This window comes from Urocitellus parryii, unplaced genomic scaffold (assembly GCF_045843805.1).
Source record: "Urocitellus parryii isolate mUroPar1 unplaced genomic scaffold, mUroPar1.hap1 Scaffold_49, whole genome shotgun sequence".
Lineage (NCBI taxonomy): Eukaryota > Metazoa > Chordata > Mammalia > Rodentia > Sciuridae > Urocitellus > Urocitellus parryii.
The window spans coordinates 3531331-3536889 of NW_027554054.1; the positions used below are offsets into that span (position 1 = coordinate 3531331).

Below are 5559 nucleotides of genomic sequence, written 5' to 3' on the forward strand. Positions count from 1 at the left end.
CAGTTACAATTCACATCTGACTAGCTTTGTTTCCTCTTTCCCCTCCCACAACCATGTTCATTGGGCCATTTCCTTATATTTGAGCAATCAATGTACTTTCAGCACACATGCCCAGCAGTACTTTTAAGTGCATTCTTACAGGGTGCAAAATGGATTTCAATAATTTATACAAACAAGTGGGTTATGCTCAATCACTGCAATTTTAAGCTACTGTACACAGGAATGAAAAGGTTATAGAAAAGTGCCATAGCAACAGTGCCTTAAGAAAGGAGAAAAAGAGGAGCCTTAAAAAAATGGATAAAATCAGATCAAGGATTTCAGAGGGAAATGGAACACATGGGAAATGAAAAACATTTCTCTGCAAAACAAATGGAGAAGCACTGCTCTTGATCAGGTGCAAGTGTGGAAACAGTTGTTTCATGATATTTTGTACACTGCCCATATGGTTCAAAATCGTATCCTTAGACACAGATCGCCTGGCGCTTGCACTGAATTTTTGAAAATGCAAGATTTCTGAATGATAAATTAACCCCCCCCCAATTTTTCTTTTTTAAAAAAGCTAATTTTGCAGACAGGTTTACATGTAAAAGGCTAGGTATTTAGCCACCTTAGCATTGATTAGTTTTGGATGTCTAAGCTCTGTTACACATGGCTTCCCATGGCTTCACTCTACAAAACATATTTACAACGTGAAGAATACATCTACAAGAAATCTACATTTCAAGGGTTTTACAAATCAATCTTGTATCTTTCCCCTGAATTGACTCTCACAGACCCCGTCCCCTTGTCATTTCCTTTGCCCAGCTTAACGGTCCAAAGTCTACTTAAATGCAGCTCAAAAATGTTAAGATTGGGCAACAGATTTACAGTTCCTGTACTCAAAACCATGTGCAATTATTCACATCTTCACACCATGAAGGAATTCTGATTTTTAAGCTTTTTGAGTTCCTTAATTTGTTGTCTCAAAAATAGTATCCTTTGCTCGCGCAAAGTTGCTTGAATTTCACATACTCGGACTAAAGATCTTAAATTTTTTAATTCAGTACAAATTTCTGACATGTGAATGCTCCCCATGTTATGAGCTTCTTCACGCAATCTTGATGCCTGCTTCTCTGCATGATCTGCAGGCCATCCTTGAACATGTTTTATGAGATTTTCATTGAAGTGTGCTGCTAGTGTAGGTGTTAATGAACACGCAGGTCGGGCAGATGAATTCTGTGGTACAACTGCTGTATTTGATACATTACTACTAGAAGTATGATTTGGACCAGGTGATGGACTTCTCTGGCTACTTGAGCGCTGAAGACTTCGAGGAGAAACAGGTTCATTTGTCAGCAGTTACAGGCTGCTGTGTGGCTGATTGTGACACTGGTCCTTGCTTTACTACTGGAGTACTAACCTTTGGCTGTGATGAAACTGGAGGAGTACTAATCAAAGGTTTGATAGGGACTGTGTTAGTTTGAGGTGTGCTTATTCTTGGAGACACATAGGATCTTGGGGATGAAGCATCAGACATTAAAGACATTGGAGACTGATTAGATGGCTGGGCTTGAGTAGAGAGCTGAGCAGCTTGAGAAATCAGAGATGTTATGTTGAAAGCAGATGGTCCAGCAGTAAGAAACTTATGAATTATAGACTGCAGTGAAGCTTGTGTCACAGCTGCTGTAAGAACTTCATTGATTTTGGATATGTCCACATTAGAATTATTGAGCTGCAGCGTGGCTTGCAAAGCAGGAAGCAACTGTCTAAGTAGATTTGGGTCCTGAAGTAATGGAGGTATTGGTGACTGTGGAACAGGAGAAACAGGGACTGCCGATGCAGATGTTGGAGGTGCTGATGTGGGATTCAGTCCAGAGGCAGAAGAAGTGGAAGGAGTTGTGCAAGAATGTGATACCAATTTATCTCCTGATGTAGACTCTTTTCTTTCTGTTTTCTGTGCAGGGACAGAAGATGTGGGTGTAGGCAGTTTTGATAAAGTAGATGCTCCATTAGCATCAAATGATTTCTTTGGCTGGTGGTCAGACTGTAGAGAAAATGGACTAGAAGGAACAGTGCTTGGGGTAGCAGTTGGATGAACCACTGGTTTGATGGGGTGCTGTACTGGAGTAGAACTACTGTGAGTCTCTGCTCTTGGCAGTCTGTAGTCTCTGTCATTGTGTCTGCTTGTTTGAGACAAAATATTCTGTGGGAGCAAACTACTGGCATCACTGGAATGCTTGTCTTCCATTCCACTGGCAAACCCACTAGTAGCTGTTGCTTGCATCACCTCTCTTCTGTAATCCCTATCTTTTGGGAAGCTATTAACTGCCACCTTATTTGCTTCTTTTTGTCTCTGCTCTCTTTCAAGCCATTCTTTTGGTTTTTCCCATTGTGAAACTTCTGCTCGACAATTGTAGTAATATTTTTTCCCAGACGAGCTAATGTGCTCAGACCAGTCATCTGCAGAATCATAAGGTGCATCTGAAGTTTTGCTTGGATTATTGCTTGGATTAGAAGAATGTGAATTTGAACTATGAAGAGCACTGTGGTTGTGTGAATTTTCTTGTGGAGAGTAACTGGTCCCACCTTCCCTCTCTCTAACTCTGTGAGTATGCACATTTTTGGCCTTATTGTGACCTGTGCTGTCACTATATTTGTTTTCAGGACTATCAGATCTCTGCAACATTTTATTTGGTGGTGAAGGATCTGCGGCATCTTGCATCTTTCCATGTCGGTGATCACCACTACTGGGGTGACTCTTCGATGAATACTTAAGTGCCTGGTAAGGCTGCGAGTCCCCCCTCCAGTCGTGGCAGCCATCACTGAGTCTCTGCTGTTTCCTCGCATACATTACCATCAATGCCCGGCCTGTGAGTGTGTGTCGGGGAGGGGGGAGAGCGGCCGCGAAAGGCGGGCGGGCGGGCGCGCAGGCGGCGGCGGGCGGGCGGCAGCCCCGGCACTAGGGCCAGGCGCGCCCTGGGCGACTCTCAGCACCTCCTCGTTACTGGCGCCGGCGCTCCCGGGCCATCTCCCTCGGTGGACACCACGCTCACTCTCAGCCCGGGCAGCGGCGCCAACTACACGGCGGCAGCGCGAACCGGGGGGAGGGGGGTAAGAAGACGCGTCCGGCTCAGCCCTGCGGAGAGCGACTGCTACCTCCGCCTTCCTCTCCTTCTGCTCCGCCGCTTCCTCCCCTCCTCCCCCCGCCACCGCCGCTGCCGCTGCTGCCTGGTCCTTCTCCTCCTGCTCCTCCTCCCGCTGCCGCCGCCGGTGCCGCCGCTCTTAGTGACTTTCTTGAAAACTTAAATTCCTATATCTTAGAAAATCTAGAAGTGGATAAATTTATAGAAAAGTGTGACCAACCAACTTTGAGCCAAGAGGATATAGAAAATCTAAACAGACTAATAATGAGTAATGAGATTAGAACAATAATAAAAATACTTCAACCAAATAACAGCCTAGGAGCAGATGGATTCACAGCTAAGTTTTTAAAGACTAAAAAAAATGGTTTGTTGTACACAGATGAGAATGTTGGCATTCTGTCTTTCAACAGTCTGACGACAGCTGTAGTGTTTCAGAGATCATTATTTATCTATGTAGAAAAATTCTTCCCATTCCTATTAAATTCTGCTTTTATTGCAAAAGTATTTTAAAGTTTGTCCTTGCTTCATATGAAATTACTAAGATAATCATGTAAAATGTATATACTTTTTAGCTAAAACCAGATTTTAGACTTTTTCTTGAGTCGGTTTTAGTATTCAGTGTCTTTCTCAGATTTTTGGCTGCTTTCTCTAATTTGCAGACATTGAATTTTTCATAGTACTTACTTATAATCATTTACTTTGTATAGATTAATATCAATTTCCCTGATTTCATTCTCAATATTTGGAATTTGAGGGGTTTTGTGTTTTGGCTTATTTTTTTTATTTTTTGCCTTTTGCTTAAATTACTATAAGTAAATGTTTGTCACTTTATCTTTGAAAGGCCTAAATTTTGGTCTTATTGTTTGTATTGTTTTATATACTTTTTTATTTATTTCCATTTAGTTGTTATTTATTTTTATTATTAAAAAAGATTTTATTTTATTTGTTATCTCAGTTTCCCAAGGTAGAAACTTGGCTAGTTTTTTTTCCTATCAATTCTAATTAAAATTGGAAAAGATTATTAATATCTATTTGAGGCATAAACAGCAATGTTAATTATATACTTCATGTATAATGCATTTTTTCCTTAGTGATAATTTTTCAATTATCTTAATTAATTTTAAAAAGTTGTTTGTTTCTGAAGCTGGGCATAGTTATTAGAAGATAATCTACACTAAGGGTGCAAAATCTTTGGTTCAGGGTCCATAAAGAAGAAACAATCTTATAATTCCCTATTCACAGATTTATGACCCAAATAATGGAAGACAAGTATAAATAAATCAGTGAGGATACAGTAGAATGGGCACAGAAATCTGTTTTAACATGGTCTCTAGTGGAATAGGAAAAAAAAAGGTATAAAATTAGAGGTTTGGATAATCCAAACCATGCTATTGTAAAATAAATGCCAGTATGATCCCGAGAAGCAGGAAACTATAACATAATTCTACTTAGTAAATTTTGAATAAAAAATTTGAGGAAGAAGAGAGAGCATCACAGAACAGATTCCCTATAGGTTCCTATACACTTTTCTATGACAAAGAGTATCTCATAACTGAGTCTCTTATCTCTTCCTGTCACCTGGCTTGTGAGTTCTCCATCCCAGTACACTCACATTGTCATTTTACTCAGCTTCTCTTTTATTTTTCTCCTTTGGTAACCCTCTGTCTCCAACTTTGAACTTCCATACATCTATGTAAAATGTCTCTCCACCTCTCCTTTTTTTAAAAAAAGATAGAGAGAGAAAGAGAGAATTTTTTAATATTTATTTTTTAGTTTTTGGTGGACACAACATCTTTGTTTGTATGTGGTGCTGAGGATCGAACCCGGGCCGCACGCATGCCAGGAGAGCACGCTACTGCTTGAGCAACATCCCCAGCCCCTCTCCTCTTCTCTTATACTGTATCTCACATGTTACTAAACTACATAGAAAAAAAGAATGTTTATAAATAAAGGAAGTTTAATGTATTTATCATATTTCTATACAATAACAATTTCTGAATGTTTACCTATAGTTGACACTATTATCCCAGCTGTGTGTTTTTCTTAGTTAATAAGAATGATGTTAAATGATGATGTAATCAAGATCACAAGAAATTACATACTTAGATCCTCTAGGTTTTTCCAATACCAAGGGCCACATCTAAACCATTATTGATACATTGCACTCAGTGCTCAAAATGTATCTGTGCATATTAGAGCATATTGGTTCTTAGACAAAATTGTAAAACCTTCAAAATGAAGATGTAAGCATTTCTTTATTCTGTCTCAGGTGATCTGGAATGGTTGTGCACCTATAAGCCCAGATATTGCAGAGGCTAAGGCAGAAGCATCACAAATTCAAGGCCAGTTTAGGCAACTTATCTAGACCTTCTCTCAAAATAAAATTAAAAGGGCTATGGATGTACCTCAGGGATAGAACACTCACCTAAGCCCTAAA

General features: G+C 39.9%; 1 pseudogene; it reads right to left on the reverse strand.

Annotated features, from left to right (window-relative positions):
* Positions 1-536: 536 nt before the first annotated feature.
* On the reverse strand, positions 537-2912 carry LOC144252650 (WW domain-containing adapter protein with coiled-coil pseudogene; annotated as a pseudogene).
* Between the last annotated feature and the right edge of the window lie 2647 nt (positions 2913-5559).